Here is a 22,324-nt window from a genome sequence, read left to right as displayed (position 1 = left end):
CACCGACTTCTGTCACTATCGACTGTCAATGTAAGTTAGCAATTTTTCTCCAAACCCTTGAACAAACAGTGGGTTCGCACAACATCACCATTTTCGCACCATTTTCCGGGGAGGGATTTACCTTAGACGGCGAGACAAAGACAGGGACCAATATGACGCTTAACCCTAAAAATAACAACATACACCCTCCGGTCACATATATAAGCAAAAAAGACTTTTTAGATTCATTCATTTAATGAATGTATCTAGTTATTATTAATGGTTAAATACATTCATTAAATGAATGAACCTAAGATGTCTTTTTTACTTATATATGTGACCGGAGGGTGTACTAAAATAATGCAAATAGTCAACTAAAAATATTGAAATAACTTAAATAAACCTTCAAAACATAAGAAAAAAATATGAAAAAGAAACATTAAATCCCGTGTCATCACTACCAACTTTTACATGAAATAGACATGAAAATATTTCTTTATTTCCTATACAAAGCTTTCAATTTTTGCATATAACCGATTAAAAACAGTAAATGAGGAACACTACTCTTTATGAGCTTTGAGACTGACCCTTGCCATATTTATTGTACGTTGTCCCTTTCCATAAAGTGTGGGTACATTTCGCTTTGGAAGGTCGTGTTGTTGCTTTACAAACTCAGGATACTTTGGTTACATTTTTGCAAACCCATTCATAACACCAACACAACCTAACAAAATAAAACTAAAAAAAAATTAGCATTCTAAATATTTAGAGAAAAATAAAACCCACAAATCAATTTAAATTTACAAACATATATGTGTCAGTCCTTATCGTCACCCTGAATTACCATTGGAAAACCAATTCATAGCATATTCTATTTGATACGCCTATCATAGATAGATGCAACATTGCAAAATATAACTCAGAAAAGTCAGTAAATTAAACTCATCATAAGCAAATAAAGCACCCAAATGAGATACTTATATGAAAAACGTCAAATTAGATTAACATATACCATCAAATTCTACATAAAGTAGTGAATACATTAAGTTCAAACGCATATTCATATCATTTATCATATTTTAAATGATAAAAACTTCAAGGGTATACGTATAATAGTTAAAAATTTCATATGACTTGTATTTCAAAAAAATCACTTAATTGTATAAACCCTCTACGGTTCCGTCAAAGCTGAAAGATAGATCTACAAGACAGTCTACACAAATGAAAATTCTACCATTTGGTCACTTCCATCGTCTAGCTCCAACTTAAAACGAAGGACATTGTCTAGAGAATGGGCACCATCTTTGATTTAGAAAATATCTCTGACAAGCTTGGAGAAGAAGTCAAGAGCCAAAAATCACGTGATTATCTTAAAAGCACGTTGACCGAAGCAAGAGGTATAACATTGTCACAATCAAGTTACCAAATAATCTCAATAGAGAACGGAACAGAGATCGAGTGCCACCAACTAGCTCACAAGCTACACCTTTTTGGCAAAGAGTCTCCATCAAACAGTGGCATGCATTTAATGCACCTGAGAAAAGGAACGTTTGATCAAACGGCTAGAACTTGTTGTGATCTACACGCTCCAACGGCTATAACCAGTCTTAGAAGCATTTGAAGTATAAAAGGAGGACTTGAAGATTTTCAACAAAAGAACAACAAGTGAAATAATGTGACAAACAGACAAGCTGAAATTCCAGTCTTGAAATCTTTACCAAGCTTTAAAATAAAAATTCTCATCCACTTCGTCTGCTCCCAAGAGAGATCAAATCTCTTCACATTACTCTCTCTAGATCTAGAACTAAAAGTATACCTAAGAGTGAAACTCATTTCAATACTTTGTACTTCCTGAGCTTAAAATCTTTCTACGATCACTCTTGTAAGAAGAGAACCTTGTAGAAGATAACGATCTTGAAAAAGATTGTAGGAGAAGTCCTTGAGAATACTTGTAAAGGAGAAGTCCTATAGAATACTTGTGAAGGAGAAGTCCTTGATACTTAGTGATTAGTGAAATCTTGGTATAGCCAAGGATTGAACGTAACCCTATCGTTTAAGAGGGTGAACTACTATAAAAATACCATGTCTCAATCGTTTACTTACACTATCTATTTATTCGCTGCAATAAACGATTGCGAAAAAGTTTTGAAACTAATAATTATTTTGAAAAACCGATTTTTATCACAACATAATTCAAACCCCCATTTATTTTGTTATTTCATTATATCTCAAGAAGTTCTTCCTTGATCTTCCCAATGGTGCATGATATAAGCCCATTAGTATTATCAGCTAGCTCCATTCTCAGGTTATTATCTAGTTGCATTTGTAAGCCTAATGTAAGCTGGCTTCCGCCACCATCATTCATACTGTGACCTCTACTGCTGCTACTACCATCAGTTAAAGTCCTAGCATTATCTAGAAGAATAACAAAGCCGGAAGGAAACATAGGAACATTCACAGAATCTCCACCATTCACCACCATGTTGACAGATTTCACATTGATAGAATAATACACTATCATGGACCCAGAGGTATCACTCCTTGAGTCTTGCATCCAAACAAAGTTTCTTTCAATATTTTCATTATCCACCTATAAAAATTAAGAATTTTATATAAGTGTTATTGATGTGATGATATTCTCATCCATATATGCATAATTGAAATCATGTTCTATTAATAGAAACACAATTATATTGTCCCTATCTGGACTGGGCGAGACCCCAGGGTCCCTCGCCCAGGAAACCTGACCTTGGGCGGGGAACGCGCCATGATCTTGGGCCTCCCTTCCCGAGGCCCAACTGGCCCACTTGGATAGGTTAGAGGCGCCAAAACCCAACTCCACCTCTATAAATAGGAGAGAAATACCAATTGTAAAGGACTCTTGGCTCATTTGAACATTTATAGCATTGAAATTCAGTTACACTTTCTCTCTCTAAGCGGTTAGAGCTTCTCTCTCTAAGCATTCTCATCACCTTCCTCATACTTTGGGTACTACCTTCCCTCTCTATGTTCTAGCACGGAACATTTGGCGCCGTCTGTGGGGACCGGTAGATTTCGATTCCCGGACTACGTGGATCGTGATTCGGTGGAGTGAAGCTCGTTTCTCTGTGTGATTTCTTTCCAGTTTTTCTTTATGGATCGTGATTTGATTCCCGCGCAATTCGCAATTTGATTTCGAGAAGTTCAAGTTTCTGTGAAAACTGGTGCGATTCAGAGGCAAGTGGTTGAATTCTCGGTTCGTCGACAGAGCCTGATGGAGCCATCTCGCCAACAACAAGGCAAGGAACCAGAGCAAAGTTACATTTCTTCTCCGCGCACCGCGAGGTTGGATAGACATCGCCGTGCAGAAGCACGTCGAGCGTTAAGTGGCGACTTGAAGATGCAAAATGAGTGTTTACAGGAGCAATTGAGTTACTATCACCTCCGGCAGTGGAATCAAGAGGAGGAGGAAGCTGCGACTACGGCCGGAACCAAGCCTTTCTCGGCGGCAGTACGAAAGGTGACTGTACTGGACGACATGATGAGCCTCGTTTTGGAGGCGTACGATGGACAAACCAGTCCAAAGAATCATCTGTCTCGTTTTGAGGCGAAAATGGCGAAGTACGCGGTTTCCGACGCTGTGAAATGCAGGATGCTTCCATCAACGTTTCGAGGCGCGGCAAAGGAATGGTTCACGAATCTGCCTCCAGGATCCATAGCTAAGTTCCGTGATTTCTCATCAAAATTCCTTGACCATTTCTCTGCAAGGACGGTTGAGGATCTGTTTGATACTCGGCAGGAGGAACGTGAAACCTTGAAACAATATGTGAAACGATACAGTGCCATATCCGCGAGGTTCGAGGAATTGCAACGACGCGTGTGCGTGTGCGCTTTCAAAGGCGGTTTGGCCCGGGGATAATTTTATTGCGAGTTGAGTAGGGAGCTGGCATGCTCAATGATGGAAGTCCGCGCCCGAGCGCAGTACTACATCTTAAAAGAGGAAATTAAAGCACACAAGAGGAAGGGCGAGCGAGCAGCAAAGGTAAATCTGGCAAGGGAAAAGGTACAGGGCAAGGAAACGAGTCGCGAGCACGGGTTCGGACAAGCTGGCCGATTCATAAAGAAGAATAAAGGGAAATTACTCCGCCTGATAATGGGGGATAGGACACACTGGTGCTCGCGCCGAGAAGCGAAGGTAAGCCAGCGAATGAGGTCGCATGGATGCTCAAACAAGGAGCTAGCAAAGTTACTTCTCGAGGCAGAAATTGAGGACATGAACAGAGTCAGCGAGCGCAGAAAGGACCCCAGAAGCGAGGCAGGAAGTCCGTTGAGGTGGTGTGAGTACCAAAACTTAGAGGGCCATAACACCACCGACTGTTTCATGCTGAAGGGTCAAATCAGGCGGTTGATCGGGGCGAGACGTCCGCAAGCAGTGAAGGGAAAGAAATTTGAAGAAGTTAACAGCGGCGAGGGCGGAGGAACGGTTGAGGCAACGAACACAATCGCTGGAGGTTTCGAAGTTTGCAACGACGTATCGGTGGCGGGCCGGGAGACAGTGGGGGCGACAGCATCGGTACAGGTGTATCCAGAATCATTTGGGTGCCCACATCCAGACATAGTGATATCGACCGCAGATTTCGAGGGAATCAAGGCCCATACGGACGATCCGGTAGTGGTAAGGGTAAGAATAAAAGGTTTCAATGTACAGAGGGTGCTTTTAGACCAGGGCAGCTCGGTGGATATAATATATGAGGACGCATTCAGACAGATGGGGCTGACGGACAAGGATTTAAAGCCATACGCGGGAAGTTTGGTAGGTTTCTCCGGGAAACAAGTTCAGGTACGTGGCTACGTAGAGTTGGATACAGTTTTCAGAGTGGGCGAGGACGCCGAGCTCTTGAGGATAAAATATCTGGTCCTACAAGTCGCGGCAGCTTATAACGTCATCATAGGGCGATGTACCTTAAATCGCCTTCAGGCAGTGATATCTACGGCCCACCTTGCGGTAAAATATCCCCTACTTTGCGGGAGGATAGGAAAACTGGCAGTAGACCAAAAGGGGGCGAGGAAGTGCCATAGCCATTGCCTAAACCTGTATGGCAGAAAATGAGCTGGCGACGGGCACAGGTTCCACGAGATTGGGACGTCTGGAGGCGGTGAGGGCGAACAAGAGCGTTTGGGAGCACAAAGCCAGAGCAACGACGATGAAAGGAAGGGGAGGAATCAGGGCGAAGAATCTCGTGGGATAAGAGAAGGCAAACTCTACGCTCAAAAAGATAATGAGTGGTATGACGAGGACTGGGACATGAACGCTACCAGTAGAGGAATACTGGCAATCGAGCCCAGACTCACCAAGGACCAAGAACAGCGCTTGAGTGAACTCGTAGAAGAGAACGTTGACCTCTTTAATTGGGGGAAAAGAGGAACTGTTTGTGGGGAGCCGCCTGCATTTGCTTGGCCCCCTCGGAAGACAGGAAAGGGAGAAACTCATCGCCAGACCAGGAATGAAGGAAAGGAAAGAGCACAAGGAAGGGGTAACAAGAGGGAGGCCGAGCAACAGAGAAATGGGGACAGAAGACCAACGAAGTCAGCTCGGCCCGCCAATCGCGAGGAAGGGCAGGGACAGATCCCTCGCCACGGCAGAGAAGGCAAAGAGGGCGAGGAAGACAGGACGCTGGGAGTAATACTCTGATTGAAAAGGAGACCAAAAAGTAAGGACCAAAATAAAGATGCACTCTTTTTCTCCGACACGGGAGTTTTTTAACGAGGCATCCCTTGATGTAAAATTTAAACAAATCAAATACAAAAGGATATTCTTAGCAATACTCCTATCTATCGAAATAAGACGGTAGCCTGGTGGGAAAAATTCCCTGAAGGTGGCGATCCCAACACGACCTTGATGTCTGGGGATCGCTCCGGAAAGTCCGGCGCTGACCGTAGCCCCTGCAGGCGACGTGTGCGGATGAGCTTCCCGCCGCCACCCGTTGGCGGTGTGCGCGAATAAGCTCTTTATCCAAAGAACCTCCCCGAGATATGGGCGAGTTGAGTCTTCCCGAAACGCGGGAAGCATTTTTAACTAGGCCAAAAGTCTCGGGTAAACTCATATGGCCATTGGGCCCCGAGCAACTGTAAGTCCCCACCTAATAAGGGCTGGAGGGGCCGCACCTGCTCTTACGGGAAATATTGGTGCGAACAAAAGCCTCGGTAAAATACCGAGCGAAAGTCCTAGTTACACGTAGCACACTCTCGAAAAATTACTCACGCAAAACTGGGAGGCTAGCACTGAAAACACGTGCTAAACGGCGATGAACAAAAGGCGAAGATAAGTAGCGGGTCGCCCGCCTCGCCCACTTAACTATCCTTCGTTCATTTAATTATTCCTTTATTTATCTGTTTATATTGAGGCGATTTACTAACTTGATTATTTGTTTGCTTGTATGTTCATAATAGTGCACGTCAGAACAATTCGGGAAACAAAACTTTTATTCAAATACTTGACTTAATACATTTAAAAGGGGGGGTCTCCCCTCATTTTCCTACATTCTTTGCGCTGCTCTGTCCTCTCAAGCTCCAATCGATATTGCCTGTACTCTAAGTTGCAGAGTTTTCGGCTCAGCTCCTGCTTCTCAGGACCTTCTCCCACCGTCTCCAAAGCTGTTATCACCGTTTCTTTCTCCTCTAGCAGATCCAGCTCCTGCCGGCAGAGCTCTTGAATTTCCTCCACGAAGCAGAGAAAATCTCGGAGGATAGCGTCCATCTCAGGACTCAGATCCATTCCCAACAGTTTGTTGGTTAGGTCGTAGATGTTAGGATCTTCCGGATGCCTGATGTTGATGAAGAGGTCTTCGTAAAAGGCTTTCTTCATGAGCTCTTCCAGACAAGCAATATATGAAGCCATTTCCTTGATGTTTTGGAAAGCATACGAAATGTAAAGATTGTTGCGTTTTGGTTCTTATTTATAAGCCCAGTTCAGTCTCCGGGAGTTATTGCTGGAGCAGTTTCTCGAGGAGTTTTTTCTTAGAAAAAGAGCGACATGCAATAAAGGCTTGAACGTTCGTGGCTGGTGGTCAACGACAAATCTACCGTTGGAACGTGGAAAAGAGGCACTTGGGCAGACGTTTGGAAATTCCCCAAGAGGAACGTTCCGCATGGTTCGTTCCCTGGCGGGAGGCGTGCAATTGAAACTCATAGCAAAAGCAGTAAAAACTCGGGGTTCTCATTAAAAAGAAGAAAATTTAGTTTTAAAAAGGGGAGACCCTTGGTACAAAGATGGCAAAGATAATCTAAGGACTCCTAACGTGTGGAGTTGGCTCTACGTGTTCTTTTGTCAGGAAGCGCTCGGCGACGAAGCCTGGAGGATCGTCGGGCCCGACCAATCCTGTGGGAGTCACCCTCTTGAATGCTCCCATCTGGCTGAGGTCAATCAGAGGATGGAGATGTTCGACTTGGGCTTTGGCGAGGAAAAAGCCTCGACCACGTTCGGAAACAGCAGCAACGGCGGCCTCTGACCTCAATCTTTCTTCTAAGGCCTTCGCCTCAAGATGAACTTGAGTCTTCGCGGAGGATAGAAGGTCGTCTTTCTTCACCAGGTCAGATCGAAGGTTGTCAAGGTCGGCCTCCATCAAAGCTATTTGGTCTGCTTTCGCGCTCGATTCCAGCTATGCCTCCTGCCGCAGCTCTGCAAGAGTTTTCTCCAATTCAGAAATCCTCCTATCGCGGAACTCTAAGCTAACTTCAGCACGAGCGGACTGCTCGGCTTGTTCTTTAGAAAAGGAGTCTTCCTTGGCGATCAGTTGAGCGGCGAGCACTTCGCGATCCCCAGCAAGTTGAGAATTGAGAGCGCGGAGGCGCGCCACTTCGAATCGTAATTCGTCAGCATCCTGGGCGGAGCGCCTATAGCAGTGGAGCGCGTGGAGCACTCCCGCCACATCCCCTTCAGAGACATTATCCAAACCACGCTGCTTAACAACTTCATCCATTTGCGCCATTTGGGCTGATGTCAAAGTTAGAGAACACTCGAATTCCCGACTCAGACCCTGAGGAGAGAGTGGAAGTATGAACAGGTGGGGGAGGGGCGTTGGCGGGAGACGTCAGGTTTGGACCAAGCGGCGACGAGATAACTGTTGGACGGGAGGGTGAGCCGTCGACAAGGCCGTGTTGAGCTGGAATGGTCCCTGAAGGCTCGCCGGAGTTCAATCTTTTTGGGGAGGGGCGAGGATCCTCCTCGCCAAGGGGCCGTTTCCCGCCCGCCTGGATCCTTAACAGAGAGGCCTTGTCGCCTTTCAAATTTATTCGAGGGGGAAAGGAGACGTTATTCTTCTTCTTAAAGGCCGCCAAAAGCTCCCCTTCGACGCGGTGAGTTTGTCCTAAAAAAAAAAAAGGAAAAGAAAAAAAAGGGGGGTAAGCCAGCCGAAAATAGAAAGAGCGAGAGGGGTAAAAGAGGAAGATTTACCAATCACTCGAGAGCAGTCTGAAATGGCAAGGCGAGCAAGAAAGTCGATGACAGCTTTGTGTTCAGGAGTGAGGGAGTCCTCAGACGGGTCAACTATTTGGCGCGCGCCCTGAGTCCAGTAGAAAGGAAATCGAGCAGTGCCATCTCTGTGCGTAAAAACCTCAGGGTATTCGTGGGACACCACAACCCTGAAGAATTTCCGGGCTAAATCGATGGAGATACTAGGCCAGATGGGGTTGAAGCGCTGACGACCGGGCCTGGCTTCCAGGGAAACCCAGCTGCGTTGCGGGGAGGGCTGAACAGATACACGATAGAAATAAAAGAAGGTCGAAGGTTCAGGTTGTTGGTGAATCGCGTCGCAGAGAATTTCGAAACACCGGAGGAAGGCCCAACTGTTGGGATGAAGTTGACTAGGAGCCACATTTATATTGTGAAGAACGGAGCAGATAAAAGGGGAAAAAGGAAATTTAATCTTCAAACTTGTGAACATATCCCCATACACATAAAAGAAGTGAGGATCACCCACGGAGCCGTCTTTGGGACGGAGCCAAGGGCGTTCAAGAGGTAAGCAGGCACGAACACACAGAAGCTCGTCAAGAGGTTTCTCATGACAAAATCCGCCGGATTCTGAGGAAATCTCCCAAATGGATGATTCCTTTTCCAAACTTGACCGTTGGTTAGGAATTGTTCCGGCGGGCAAGGCTCTCACGGCGGGAGCACTCAAAGATTTCCAAGTCCTCGTTCGGAAGGCGATGACATCTTTTTCTTCAAGAGGAACGCCTCCTGGAGGGGGCGGGGGAACGAGAGGAAAAAACCGTAGGGGGGTGGTCGCAACGACATTACGTTTGGGATTTTTGGTCTGACGCTTTGGAGTCATTGCAGAGGGATTGCAAGGAACAAAGGTAACTCTGACACTGGACAAGTTCGCGCGAGAGTAAAGGAGCAAAGATTCGTAATCGCAAAAGAATGAAAGGAATGAGTAAGGCAATGCTGCTATAAGCGGGGAGCAACGTGTGGAGGAAAACGTGTAGGAAGAGGTTGTGGACGGTTACCGAGGGATGTGGAAGAAAAAGAGAGGTTGTGCCCCGTGACGTCAGGAAATGACGTGATTGCGGTTGCGAAATTCTGGGGAGTGAGAAAGACGCATGAAATGAAAAGCTGCAACGGTTGCTGCCGATTGGTTAAAATTCAAATTGTCAAAGATGTGATGTGACTAGAAGGGACATATCAAAGGTAGCGGTTGAGATTTTGTGGATTCGCTAACTCTGGTGTCACTTCAAGGCTCTACGCGTGGGATGGACACAACACGCGACAGAGTATCACGATTCAAGGCACGTGCATAACTATGCCGAGGCGGGCGGTAGGGGTGCACATAGGTTGGGTTAGATGGATTTTGGTCAAAATAAAATCCGAACCGATCAAAATTGTCTGGGTTGGGTTGGGTTGGATTTCACGAATTTCTTCTTCGGACCCGATCCGAACCAACCCGACGAAGTTCGGATTGGGTTGGATGGATTGCTTGGGTCACTATATTAAAATAATAATATATCTGAAATATTAAAAAATCTTGCAAATATTATTATAAATTCAGAAAAAGTTATAAAAAATACTAAATATGTTATAACACTAAATAGCATGAAAATGACACAAAAAGTTATACCAAATAGCATGAAATTATATCACATAAATGACATATAACCAAATATCATGAAAACATAAAACTTCATTACCAAATGACATGAAACAATCTAACATAAATAGTACCTAAAAAGTGAAAAGCAACATTAAATGTCATGCCATGACACTTAGAACTTAGATGTCTCCAACATGCCAAATAATATATATAGACATATAACAAATAACTACAAACAAATACTCTAAGTTCAAATATGACAAATAACTACAAATACTTAAGTCTCAAAGTTTCAAAAAGTCATCACTCCAACACTAGCACTCCAAGTATGAGTAAAATTACAAAAAAAATTATTATTATATGTATGGATTCTGGGTTGGGTTGGATGGATTTGAACTGAATCCGAAATCCGATCCGAACTTGGTTGGGTTGTAGTAAAATCCATCCGATTAACCCGATTACTCGATCCAACCCGCATTTTTTCTATTGGATCGGATTGGGTTGGACGGGTTCATTGGATCTACCCGGCCCATGTTCACCCCTAGCAGGCGGACTAGAAGCCTTCGCCACAAGCTTGCTTGTGGACTTGGATCGCCCGGAAGAGGAGGGCACGACTGGAGATCCAAAGTGTTGATTGCAAAGGCTTTATTTACCAGGCCATGTCGGCCATCGTTTTTCACTTCTAGATTTTAAGTTTTTAAGTTTTGGTCGGTGTCCTTGGGGCTTTCGCCTTATTTCTTGCTTAAAGACACGCTTAGCTCTCATGCTTCGAGCTCGGTGTCTTGTGGACTGGGCGAGACCCCAGGGTCCCTCGCCCAGGAAACCTGACCTTGGGCGGGGAACGCGCCATGATCTTGGGCCTCCCTTCCCGAGGCCCAACTGGCCCACTTGGATAGGTTAGAGGCGCCAAAACCCAACTCCACCTCTATAAATAGGAGAGAAATACCAATTGTAAAGGACTCTTGGCTCATTTGAACATTTATAGCATTGAAATTCAGTTACACTTTCTCTCTCTAAGCGGTTAGAGCTTCTCTCTCTAAGCATTCTCATCACCTTCCTCATACTTTGGGTACTACCTTCCCTCTCTATGTTCTAGCACGAAACACTATCCTGTGTTCAAATGGAGAATCTCCTGCTTTGATACATCATTAGAAAACATTTTCTATTGAACTCTATATCGACCATTGCGCGGGAAATCAAACAAAAAATTTCGTGACACCGACATCCAAACAGAAGTTGTGACGTTGATGAGATTTATAGGAACTTCAATAGGATGGTCAACATGTTTCCGAGACATAAACCTTGTCCCATTACTACCAATGTGAAGAATATCCCACTTACAAGAATATGAAGCACAAATCCGAAACCAGAAGTAATTGGCCATACGTTGTGTCAGCCTCAACAAGGTTCTCCTACCACCTTGGCTTATGACTTCATGTAGGGATTATATGTGTTATTGAAAAAGAAATATTCTCGTCATAGTCACAATGTGATATATATACCCGGTGTAAGACCCTACTTTGATGTATGAAATTATTTATTTCAAATAAATAATTAGGTGTGACTTGTTAGTGATTTGTGAATGTTCTTGGTATATTGAAGTGTATAATATTATTATTGTTGAAATAATAATATTTGATTGATAGAAGATAATTAGTTTTGAAGGGCTATGACCTTAAATTGAAGGGCACCGAGTTGTTTGGAGGCCAATCTTTGTGCCTTGGCCGAGTTTGATGAGGAATGTAGGAAGGGAGACATTTGGTTGACTAGTAATGCATGAATCAAGGGGAAATTTGGGAGTTATGTCTCTTAGTTATGGCTGATCAGTTTTGGTCAAGAGAATAATGGAGAATGATGAGCCATTAATGCCTTGTCTCTTTTCAAATTGGTGAAAATTTTGTGAAGGCTTAGGAGGGGTGTGTATAGCCGCGAGTTTGAGGGTAAAAGGGGGAGAGTTTTCTGATTTTTTAGAGACCAAAAGGGCTGAGTTAGAAACACAATCCCACACTCTCATTTTCCACACACATTCAGAAGAAAAAAAGAAAGAAAGAAAGAGCAAGAGAGTGAGAGAGGGCGGCGGCTAGAGGAGAGAAAGAAGAAGAAGAAGGAGTGAAAGCAAGAGAGGTCAAGAGAGAAAGGAGAAGATCAAGTCAAGGCTGAAGGTGCAGCAAGGAGAGGGCTTCTCCATTCATCTATTCCATCACCATTCTTTCATCTTTTCAAACCCAACAACTAAGGTAAGGGGTGGATCTAGTGGGTAGAGTCTAGGATTCTTTATGTTGGAGGTTTTCTTGACTAGCATGTCCTTGATCTGAATCTGTTTAGTTTGATGATGTATGAGGGTTGAGGGTAGAGAACATGCTTAGGGTATTTGATATGTGCAGCCATGAGATTGATCAAAGCTTGATGCCATGCTTACATGCCATAGATGCCAAAACTTGACTATGTTGCCATGTTTTTGCCTAGAACGAATTCTGTGTTGTTTTGTATGTTTAGGGATGATTATGATGATGAATAGCATGATCTCTTGCTGCTGTACAACGGCCTAGAGGATGGCCAAAATGTTTTTCAATAAAAAAGAGAACAACCTAGGGCAATGGTGCTCTCGGCTATGCCAAAACCTTGGGTTTTGGTGAATTTTTCTTGAGCTTTTTGATATATTGATTGTTGCTGATTGCTACTGGAATTTTTACCATATTAGTGATGCTTGTATGATGACAAGATCAGTATGTTGATGCTTGGTAAATGACCCTCTATCTTATGCATGAAAACCATGAATTTATGCTAAATTTGACTAGGATTTCATATGATTGTAACATGAAAATTGTGACATGATCAATTCTGGATTTTTGGAGAGTATATGCTTATTTTTGTTGGCTGGACATTGACTTGTGAAGTTGAGATGGAAGGAAGGAATAGTTTTGAAAACCCTTGAGCCCTTTAGGGTTCAGCCGAGCCACTTTTGTGGTTGTTGGCAAGTTTTCTTTCTTCCGTTCCATGCACAAGTTTATGTGTTGGCTTGGTTTATGAAGTTGCCATAACTGAAGTATTGCTATACATGAGAACATGACTAGGTGCTTAGTATAGCTTATATATGTTTAACTTGGTTATTGCCAAAAGGTCGCTCATCTAGCTGTAATTCCTTTTGGTGTTGTGGTAATTATTGTGATCAAGTTGTATAAGTCTTGTGAAGATGTTAAGACTCTAGGTTGACTATTAGAGCCCTAACAAAGAGAATTGAGACTTAAACGCTTGCAAGTAAAATGTGATATATTTTGGACATAGGTCTAGTGAAGACTATGGGCCATGAGAACGATGGTACCGTTAGAGACAAACGATTACTTGCACGCGAGGGTGTTTTGTGGGTTGTACGGTGTGTCCCCACGTGATTTGGTTGACTGCGGTCGCCTTGTGATCTTGTGGGCGTACGGTGTGTTCCCCACATGATCGAGGGTTGTACGGTGTGTCCCCTCCGAGAATTGTTCATCTGCGGATGATCGTGATATTGGCCATTGGTGTTGAGGTGGTTGTGTGAATGGTGAGGTCGTTAGCCTAACTGAAACTTAGGTGACTGACCGTGACTTAACTTAAGAATTTTCCTTATTGAATCTTGTTATTTATGAGAATTACATGGATATATGAATGTTTATATGAGAACATGAGATCTGACCCTGTTAATTGTTTATGTGTTATTCTGGGGGGGGGGGCTCAGATGGTGAAGGTCAAGAGCGCAGTGATCTCGTGGACGATAGATTTACATGACCAACACAAGGACAACGCCTGGCAGACCGACTCTGCCAAGGTACGTCGCCTCTATGTCGGCAGCGCTACGATCACGGGACGTGACCGGCACGGGAACGTCGTCGAGACACAGATCATGGAATGAGGCAAGGTCAAGATGCCCTTCGCACCATGTCGTTTCTTGCATCCAGGAGATGAGGGTTCTTGCTCGAACTCTCCACAGTGGGTTGCAGGAGAGGAGGGTTCTTCACGGGCGTTCGGGGCACCAGATTGGTGGGCACGCATTGGCGACTTTCCAGCTCCGCCTCCAGAGTCCCTTCCAGTTCCTACTGAGCCTATGGAGGACTTTGCTCCACGGTACGTTACAATAGCTGATGCACCTGGGGATGTCAAGACGGAGGGAAATGGAGATGCACCAGAGGTCAGGGCTCCTGAGAAGAAGCGCCAAAGACAGTGCGGTTGGCTCGACGAGTGACTGATGTTGCCTTGCTGGGGGTTGAGTGTTTCGTAGTGCTGAGCTATCTTTTATCAGTCTTTATTTTCAGGGATTTCTTTTGATGTAGGGCTTTAGCCCAAGGGTTCATTTATGTACTTGAATTATGGTTTCTTTTATTTACGAGTTATTTTATTCAGGAATGCATTTCTTATTTATTCCGCAAATTTATTTCGTAAAGTTTCAAGAGTTTCGCAATAAATGAACCTTTGTCATTAATTCAAGATTAATAATTGAACGACGAAAATTCTTTACGAAAATGGTGATGTTTGGTTTACTGTGTGACACTCGAGAAATCGGGGCGTTACACCCGGGGTGTCTTCAGATGGATTGGAAGAGGAAGTGAACATTGCAATTAATTCACATTGCCTTTGGAGAGCTACGATCCATCTTTGAGCACCAAACCAAATGCCTGAATTAACTAAAGGGCGATACAGTTGGTGGACAACACTCATCATATTAGGAATGATCAACCTAAGTAATTTGCATGCAATAATTGATTTAAAATCAAATGAACTTAAAACAAACAATTAATTTAGAGCAGCATGCCACTCTTGCCTTGCACAAACTATTAGATATGTCAGGCACAACACATCCAGAAGGAAGCCTCTTGTAACTCATTCATGAACTTCCATTATCAATAGATACATCAACAACAGCCCACACACCATTTGCATGTTGCTAGAAAAATCTTAGGATATTCAATTTCCTAACTGAGACAAGTGGGGAAGGCATTTGAACGTCACCATGCATCTAAAAAATCAATAATTAATCATTAATATAAATTTACCAAACGCAAAGAACATGTGAAACATACCATTATCAAAGCTTCGCTTATAGAACCATTCATTCCACTTGATATCACATCCACAGTGATAGCTCTCCTAACCATAAATGGAAACATCCTGACCAACGATCCTATAGATCAAAATAATTTATTTATTTAAAAAAAAATCTCGCGAATATTAATTCATAGTAAATTATGATCATCACGTATAGGTCACCACATCAAATTATTCATGCAAGAGTATATAAAAAGCAAGGTATCATACTACGTCCATCAATGTGGAGACAAGGGAAAAACTATTGAATATTACTACCCCGATTTTTCTCGAAGCTATTGTTACATAACCAATTGGATTTTAGCCAATATAAGGAGAACAAATTCCATACTCCTTATGGTTTAATACTTCATTCCCTTCATCTCTTAAGTTGAGCTTCAATACCCATCAATCCTATTGGTGGTGTAATTCCATAAATTGTAGGCAGTAGAGTGCTTAGAACTTCGTTTCCCAGATCATGACCCATTTTCAGCAAGGGCATGCTAAAACTGCTCGAACCACCAATCCCATATCTTCCAATGGCAACAAAATTTGGGGTTGATAGAGCCTCCACGAAACTATTCGATATTAAGGCATGCATATGGTTCAATTGTGTTCAAAGCTTCTCATTTTCTTGCATAAGATGCATGTTCTCATCGTGTTCCAATTGCTCATTAATGGAAAGACCAATTTTATACAAAAAAAAAAAACAAGTGCATGAATGCTAATGTATTTTAATTTACCTTCAATTGGGTTCTCTTGCTTTGAAACCTGGCATTATCTTCCTCCAAGCCTAGCTTCTTACTGATACCTGATCTTTGTTGCTCATCGGTATTACAAGTCTCATTGAACAAACTAAAACATGTAAGATCATAGACGAAATGAAAATCACCCTACCAAACACGTCAATAAAAAATGAAAAGAAGATTTGTAGAGTTTTAGAAAAATTGTACGCTTCAAGCTCCTCAATTTATTGAGGAGTATGTCTATAGTATTTCTTCTTCTTCTTTTGCCGTTGGTCATTTCCTGCATCTTGATCATCACCGGATGGACCTTCAAAATTATCAGTCCATGTCTGTTTTGATACTCATCATCCCTCGTTTTTCCGGGCTCCTCCATTTTCCTTTGCTGTGGTGCAAAATGGCCCCATCAACGACAACAAAATCAACGAAAGAGTGAACAATAAGAAGCAAAAATCAATTTCTTAGGCCACAAATAAGTAAAAAATAAAAGATAATACAATAAGAAGGGCATAGAAACCAAAGTGAATATGGAGCAGACAGTGGATAAATGTTAAAATATATTTGGTTCATTTTCTCTTCTTGTCTCTCAAAATTTTGTGTCACATTCATTTGTTTTTGATAGTTTTATGAAACGTGATCTTATATATTATTGTCAAGGAACTTTTGAATTTCAGGTTTCGATTATGTGCTTGACTTTTAAAACAAATTGAATCAAATATGGAATATATAGAGCAAAATTGCTACAATGTCAAGCTCCGTGGATTCATTTTGAGTATCTCAAATTTTGGCGGGACAAGACAAGGTAACTCGGTTTTTCTTATCCAAAGTTCATACTTGTTTATCATGCAAGTAGTTCCGGCAATTCGGATGCCTGATAAATGTCAAGTTGACTCACCACTACTTAATACCTCTCTCTTTTTATATATTTATCAAGCATCCATCCCTCACTAAGAGAAGTCAAAAATAAACTAGTAAAGGTAAAATAGAGATCTTGACATGGAAACCAACCAACACAGGTACAGAGAGAGTACAATGCAAAGTTATTAAAAACAATTAAATATCACTAAGTAATATTATTATATATATATATATCTATATATATTTATATATATATATATGTGTGTGGGTAAAAGTAAGTAAATCAGACTTAATATACTAATAACAATATTAATTTTTTATTAATAACCTTTATATTATTCATCATGTTAATTACTAATTGTAAATTTTAATTATTAATCATAAATTGATAAAAATTTAAAAATAATAATGATAATAATAAGTAAAAGTAAAATTGACTCATATTTCTAACAATATCAATTAGTTATTAATATATTTTATATTATTCATCATATTGATAACTAATTGTAAAATTTTAAAGTTCTCATATATAAATTTAATATTAATAATATTTAAATATTAATTAAGAATCACAAGTTGACTTCGCCATTACATGAATAACCATATTAATTAGTAGTGAATAATATTTATATTTATAACTATTTGTAAAAAAAAATCAAATTTAACATATATTGAAACTAATATTATTTTAATTACTAATCACACGTCGATGATATTTTTTTAAATAATAAATAAAACTAATTTCTATATTTATATATAACAAACGTATTAGGTATTAAAGATAAAATACCATAAGAGTATTAAAGTCAAGTATATGTGTAGCGATTCACAGGTCGTAAATGTGGATCGGAAAAGACGGGGAAGGAAAAAAAATTTAAGTCACGAACAACACAGAACTCAGGACTCTGCAGTCTTTCCTCAAAACCAGAAACGAGGGAGGCCTAGAGGGAGCAAAAACAAGCCACAGAGGGTGGAGGAGAACCTACGGGGGCACACCTCAGACGACGACGTAGGTGTGGAGACAAGAGCGCAGCGTGTCTGGCGTTTGGGGAAGAAACTTGGTTTGGTTTTCTCTGGTTCTGAAGAGGTGATGTTGCGAGGATTGGAGGCTCAAATTAATGTAAATCATCCTCAATTAGCGTGAGCTGGTCATGGGTGGTGAGGTGTGGGTAAGCTGGAATGTGCGTGGTATGAGATAGGCCGTGAAGAGAAGGTTAATAAAGAATGTGGTGCAGCAAGTGAAACCTATGATTTTGTTCTTACAGGAGACGAAGTTGGATGGTTCTCGACGGAGGACGATGGAGTCCTGGGCACAATCGATGCATATGGATTTTGTTTCTGTACCTGCAATTGGCATGTCTGGGGAATTGTTGTCGCTGTGGAAACCAGGAGCCCTATCTGTGGTGGAGGTAGACTCGGCTGAGAGGTACATCTTTATGAAAGTCAAATTTAATAATACTGATGAGGTAGTGCTGTTGGGAAATATCTATGCCCCAAATGATGGGGGTCAGCGGAATGCTTTGCTGGAGTTACTGTTGTCCAAGGCTTGTACGCATGGAGGGAAAATAGCTGTTGAGGGGGATTTTAACACCATTCTGAATGATAATGAGAGGAAAAATGAGAGTGGTAGTTTTGGTAGTGGGACCCTGTGTTCCGGCAATTTGTGGATGAAGCAAGATTGTTAGATTTACCTTTACAAAATGCCGATCACACTTGGTTTTCTTCTCGAAACGGAGGTTTGTGGAGTCGTATAGATCGCTGGCTGTTGTCAGAAGATATTCTTTTGGCCTGTAACAATATAGTGCAGATGGCAATGGAATGGGGAGCATCAGATCATAAAGCAGTTTCTGTTGTATTTGGTGCAAGAGATTTTGGGCCAAAACCGTTTTATTTCTTCAATTACTAGACTGCAGAGACAGGTTTCAAGGAGCTGGTTCATCAATGGTGGAATACAGCAATAGTGGAAGGTTGGTCAGGGTACGTTTTGTTGGTAAAGCTTCGTGGGCTCAGTGGAAGGATCAGAGAATGGCGGCGGAGTAAGGGTGTTTGGGGGGTAGAGAAGATACGTGAACTAGAAGATAGTCTAAAATCTATTATGGGGAGAATGGAAGTAGAGGGAGTATCTGAGGAGTTGAGGAAAGATAGATTACATGTAATGGAGGTTTTGTGGAGGGAATATACAATGAGGAAAGAAGATGGCGGGTGAAATCTCGGGTACAATGGCTGAAGGAAGGGGACCGCAACACAAGGTATTTTCATCGTGTAAGCAAAGCAAAATCAATTAAACGTAACATGGTTCACTTAAACTATGATGGGAGGAACTTGGAGAATCCGAAAGATATCAAGGAGGCGGTTCGTGATCATTTTGTACGGTTTTTTTCTTCAGACAACAGGGACAGGCCAAGGTTGAGGAATGTGGGCATGCAAAGAGTGAGTAGAGAAATGAATATGATGTTAGAAGAAGAGTTCAGTGAGATTGAAATCAAGGAAGCTATTTGGGGTTGTGATGGTAACAAAGCACCGGGACCGGATGGGTTTACATTGGCATTTTTCAAAGAATTTTGGGATGTAATCAAGGGTGATCTGATCAATTTTTTCCAGGAATTTTACCGGTCAGGGAAATTTGTGAGAGGATTGAATACAGCGTTTGTGTCTTTGATTCCCAAAGGGGATCATCAGAACTCTATTGCAGATTATCGTCCTATTAGTCTTATAGGAAGCATTTACAAGATAGTCTCTAAGGTGTTGGCCAATAGACTTTGTCTGCTGCTTCCGGGGCTGCTGATAGAGAATCAGTTTGCATTTACCAAAGGTCGTCAGATTGTTGACTGCTGTTTCATTGCAAATGAGGTGGTTGATGCGCTGAAACGGAAACCGGGTGGAGGAATTTTGCTCAAGTTAGATTTGGCTAAAGCTTATGATAAGGTCGATTGGAATTTCTTGTTTGATACTATGCAAGATATGGGTTTTGGAGATAAGTGGTTGGAGTGGATTACGTGCTGTGTGACTACGTCTACTCTTGCGGTGTTAGTAAACGGATCACCAACAGAATCTTTTGCTGTTCACAGAGGTTTAAGGCAAGGGGATCCCTTATCCCCTTTGCTCTTTAATTTCTGTGTTAATGGCTTGTCTGTGATGCTTAACCAGTTATTGCAGGATAATAATCCTTGTGGTGTTTATGTGGGGCATGATCTTTTCCTAAATCATATGATGTTTGCAGATGACATTCTTCTGTTCTGTGAAAATCAGTTTTGGCAGATTGAGATGTTGGCAGACACTGTGGAGGCATTCCTATATGTTTCTGGGTTGCAGCTTAATTTCCAAAAATCAGAGGTTATTGGGGTTAATGCTACTGATGAGCTGGTGCAAAGAGTAGCGGTATATTTGTCTTTCACAATTTGTCAATTGCCTATAATGTATTTGGGAAGTCCGTTGGGGGGTAATCCAAGGAGGAAGAGTTTTTGGGAGCCCGTTTTACAGAAGCTAAAGCGTAAGTTGGGGTCAATGACTTCAAGGTTCTTATCTTTAAGTGGGAGGTTAGTGCTCTTGAAGGCAACTCTGAATTCTATACCGCTGTATTTTATGGCTATCTACAGGGCACTGGTAGGGGTGGTTAAGGAGTTGGAGAAAATAATGCGGAGGTTTGTGTGGGGCTTTAGTGATGGGGGAGAAATATTGTGTGGGTTGCATGGGGTGACATTTGTAAGGGAAGGAGGTTTGGTGGGTTGGGAGTGGGGCATTTAGAGTGGCGAAATAGAGCTTTGTTGTTGAAGTGGGTGTGGAGGTTTGGGAGGGAGAAGGGAGCTCTTTGGAGAAGGGTGGCTTGTGCAAAATATGATATTCCAGAAGAGTTCATTTGCTTGGATATGCTCAGGTTACAGCGTCGGAAAGCTTCTTGGGTTGTGGCAGATATTTACAGAACTTATACAGAGGCGTCTTTGGTGGCTTCTGAATTTAAAAGAGGTTTAGCGTGTCAGGTGGGTGATGGTGTTAGTGTTCGATTCTGGTCAGATATTTGGTTGGGGGATGCACCGCTGCAGGTGAGGTTCCCTAGAGTGTTTGCTCTTGCTCGTGATAAGAATGTATCTGTGGCCCAAGTGCGTATCACAAATGAAGAGGGGATGGGATGGTCTATTGACTTTCGAAGGACATTCTTTGATTGGGAGATGGGGCAATATGATGAGTTTATGCAACTCATTAGGTCACATGTACCGGAAGTAGATAAGGTTGATAAATTGATTTGGAGAGGGGATCAGTCAGGGTTCTTTTCGGTTAAAGCTGTGTGTGATGCAGCGGAAGCGATGTGGATTTCGAGCGAATCCTGGGTGGTACCCGTGCGTATTTCAAGTGTGATCCCAGCCAAGGTTTCTCTATTCGTATGGCAGTTGCAGGCCAATAAGGTGGCTACTAAAGATAATCTGATTGCTCGCGGTGTGCCAGATATTGGAGAGGGACTCTGTGATTTCTGTAGGAGGGTACCAGAAACAGCGGGTCATTTATTTATTCAGTGTCGAGTTGTTTGGGAGCTATGGTGTAAGGTTCTGAGTAGAGAAGACATGGTGTGGGTGTGTCCGGGAACTGTTGAAGCTTTGCTGTTAGCCTGGGAGGGTTATCGAAGAGGGGTCGATAAGTTTGTTTGGGAATTATTCCCTTATCCAGTGTTGTGGACAGTTTGGCTTCATCGGAATGATTGTGTGTTTAATCAAGGAACTGTTTCTTCCGTTCACTTAGGGGATTTGAGTTTGGTTCGTGTGTTCTGGTGGATTAAGGGCGCGTGGGATGAGTGTCCTTATGATTTGCAGCAGTTTGTGGCGGGTTTTGAGCATGTTCGATGGCCACAAAAGCAGAAGGTACAACGTGTTGTTTGTTGGACGCCACCGCAAGCCCCTTTGTTGAAATTTAATGTCGATGGCGCGTCAAAAGGAAACCCAGGTCAGAGTGGGATTGGTGGAGTGCTTGGAGATCATGACGGGGAAGCTTTGGCTTTTTTTGCAAAAGGAATGGGATTCTTGTGGGCGTTTGAGGCAGAAGTTCAGGCTGTGTTACATGCTTTGCTGTTCTGCTCTCAATTCAGTTTTAAGAATGTTGTGATTGAAACTGATTCCACTCTAATGGTGGGTGTAAGATCAAGATTTGATCAGTGGTTGCATCTCTATGTTTTGATGATTACAATTAAGGTTTGTGATGATGAACAATTATGGTACTCTAACGTTTGTCTCTTTTAGCTGTGACAAACAGGTTCTGATTCTGACTCAAGCTTATTCAATCAGAAGATAAAGACCCAAGGGTAACCATAAGAGAGTTCTAAAGCTTACCATGTTTGTTCAGAACAGTGGCGTTTACTTCAGAAGTTCTGAAGTTAGAAGCTCTCACAAGGTTCTGAAGAACCGGAGTCAGAAGTTCTGAAGACCAGTTGTTCCAGAAGGAACGGTTCTGAAGAAGAAAGACTCAAGTTCTGAAGACCGGCAAGAAGTTAGCTCTGAAGACCCAAGCTATTCTAGCTCTGACGTCAGAAGTTCTGAGGAACTTGTCCAGAAGCAGAAGCTGCAAGGTCAGAGGATCCAAGCTTCCGTCTGACACTGATCAGAAGCTTCACCAACGTTCATCTGAAGCAAACCAGATCAG

The sequence above is a fragment of the Lotus japonicus genome, chromosome 2 (genome assembly GCF_012489685.1).
Source record: "Lotus japonicus ecotype B-129 chromosome 2, LjGifu_v1.2".
Lineage (NCBI taxonomy): Eukaryota > Viridiplantae > Streptophyta > Magnoliopsida > Fabales > Fabaceae > Lotus > Lotus japonicus.
The sequence above is the reverse complement of the archived record's forward strand: the minus strand, read 5'-3'. Positions refer to the sequence as shown.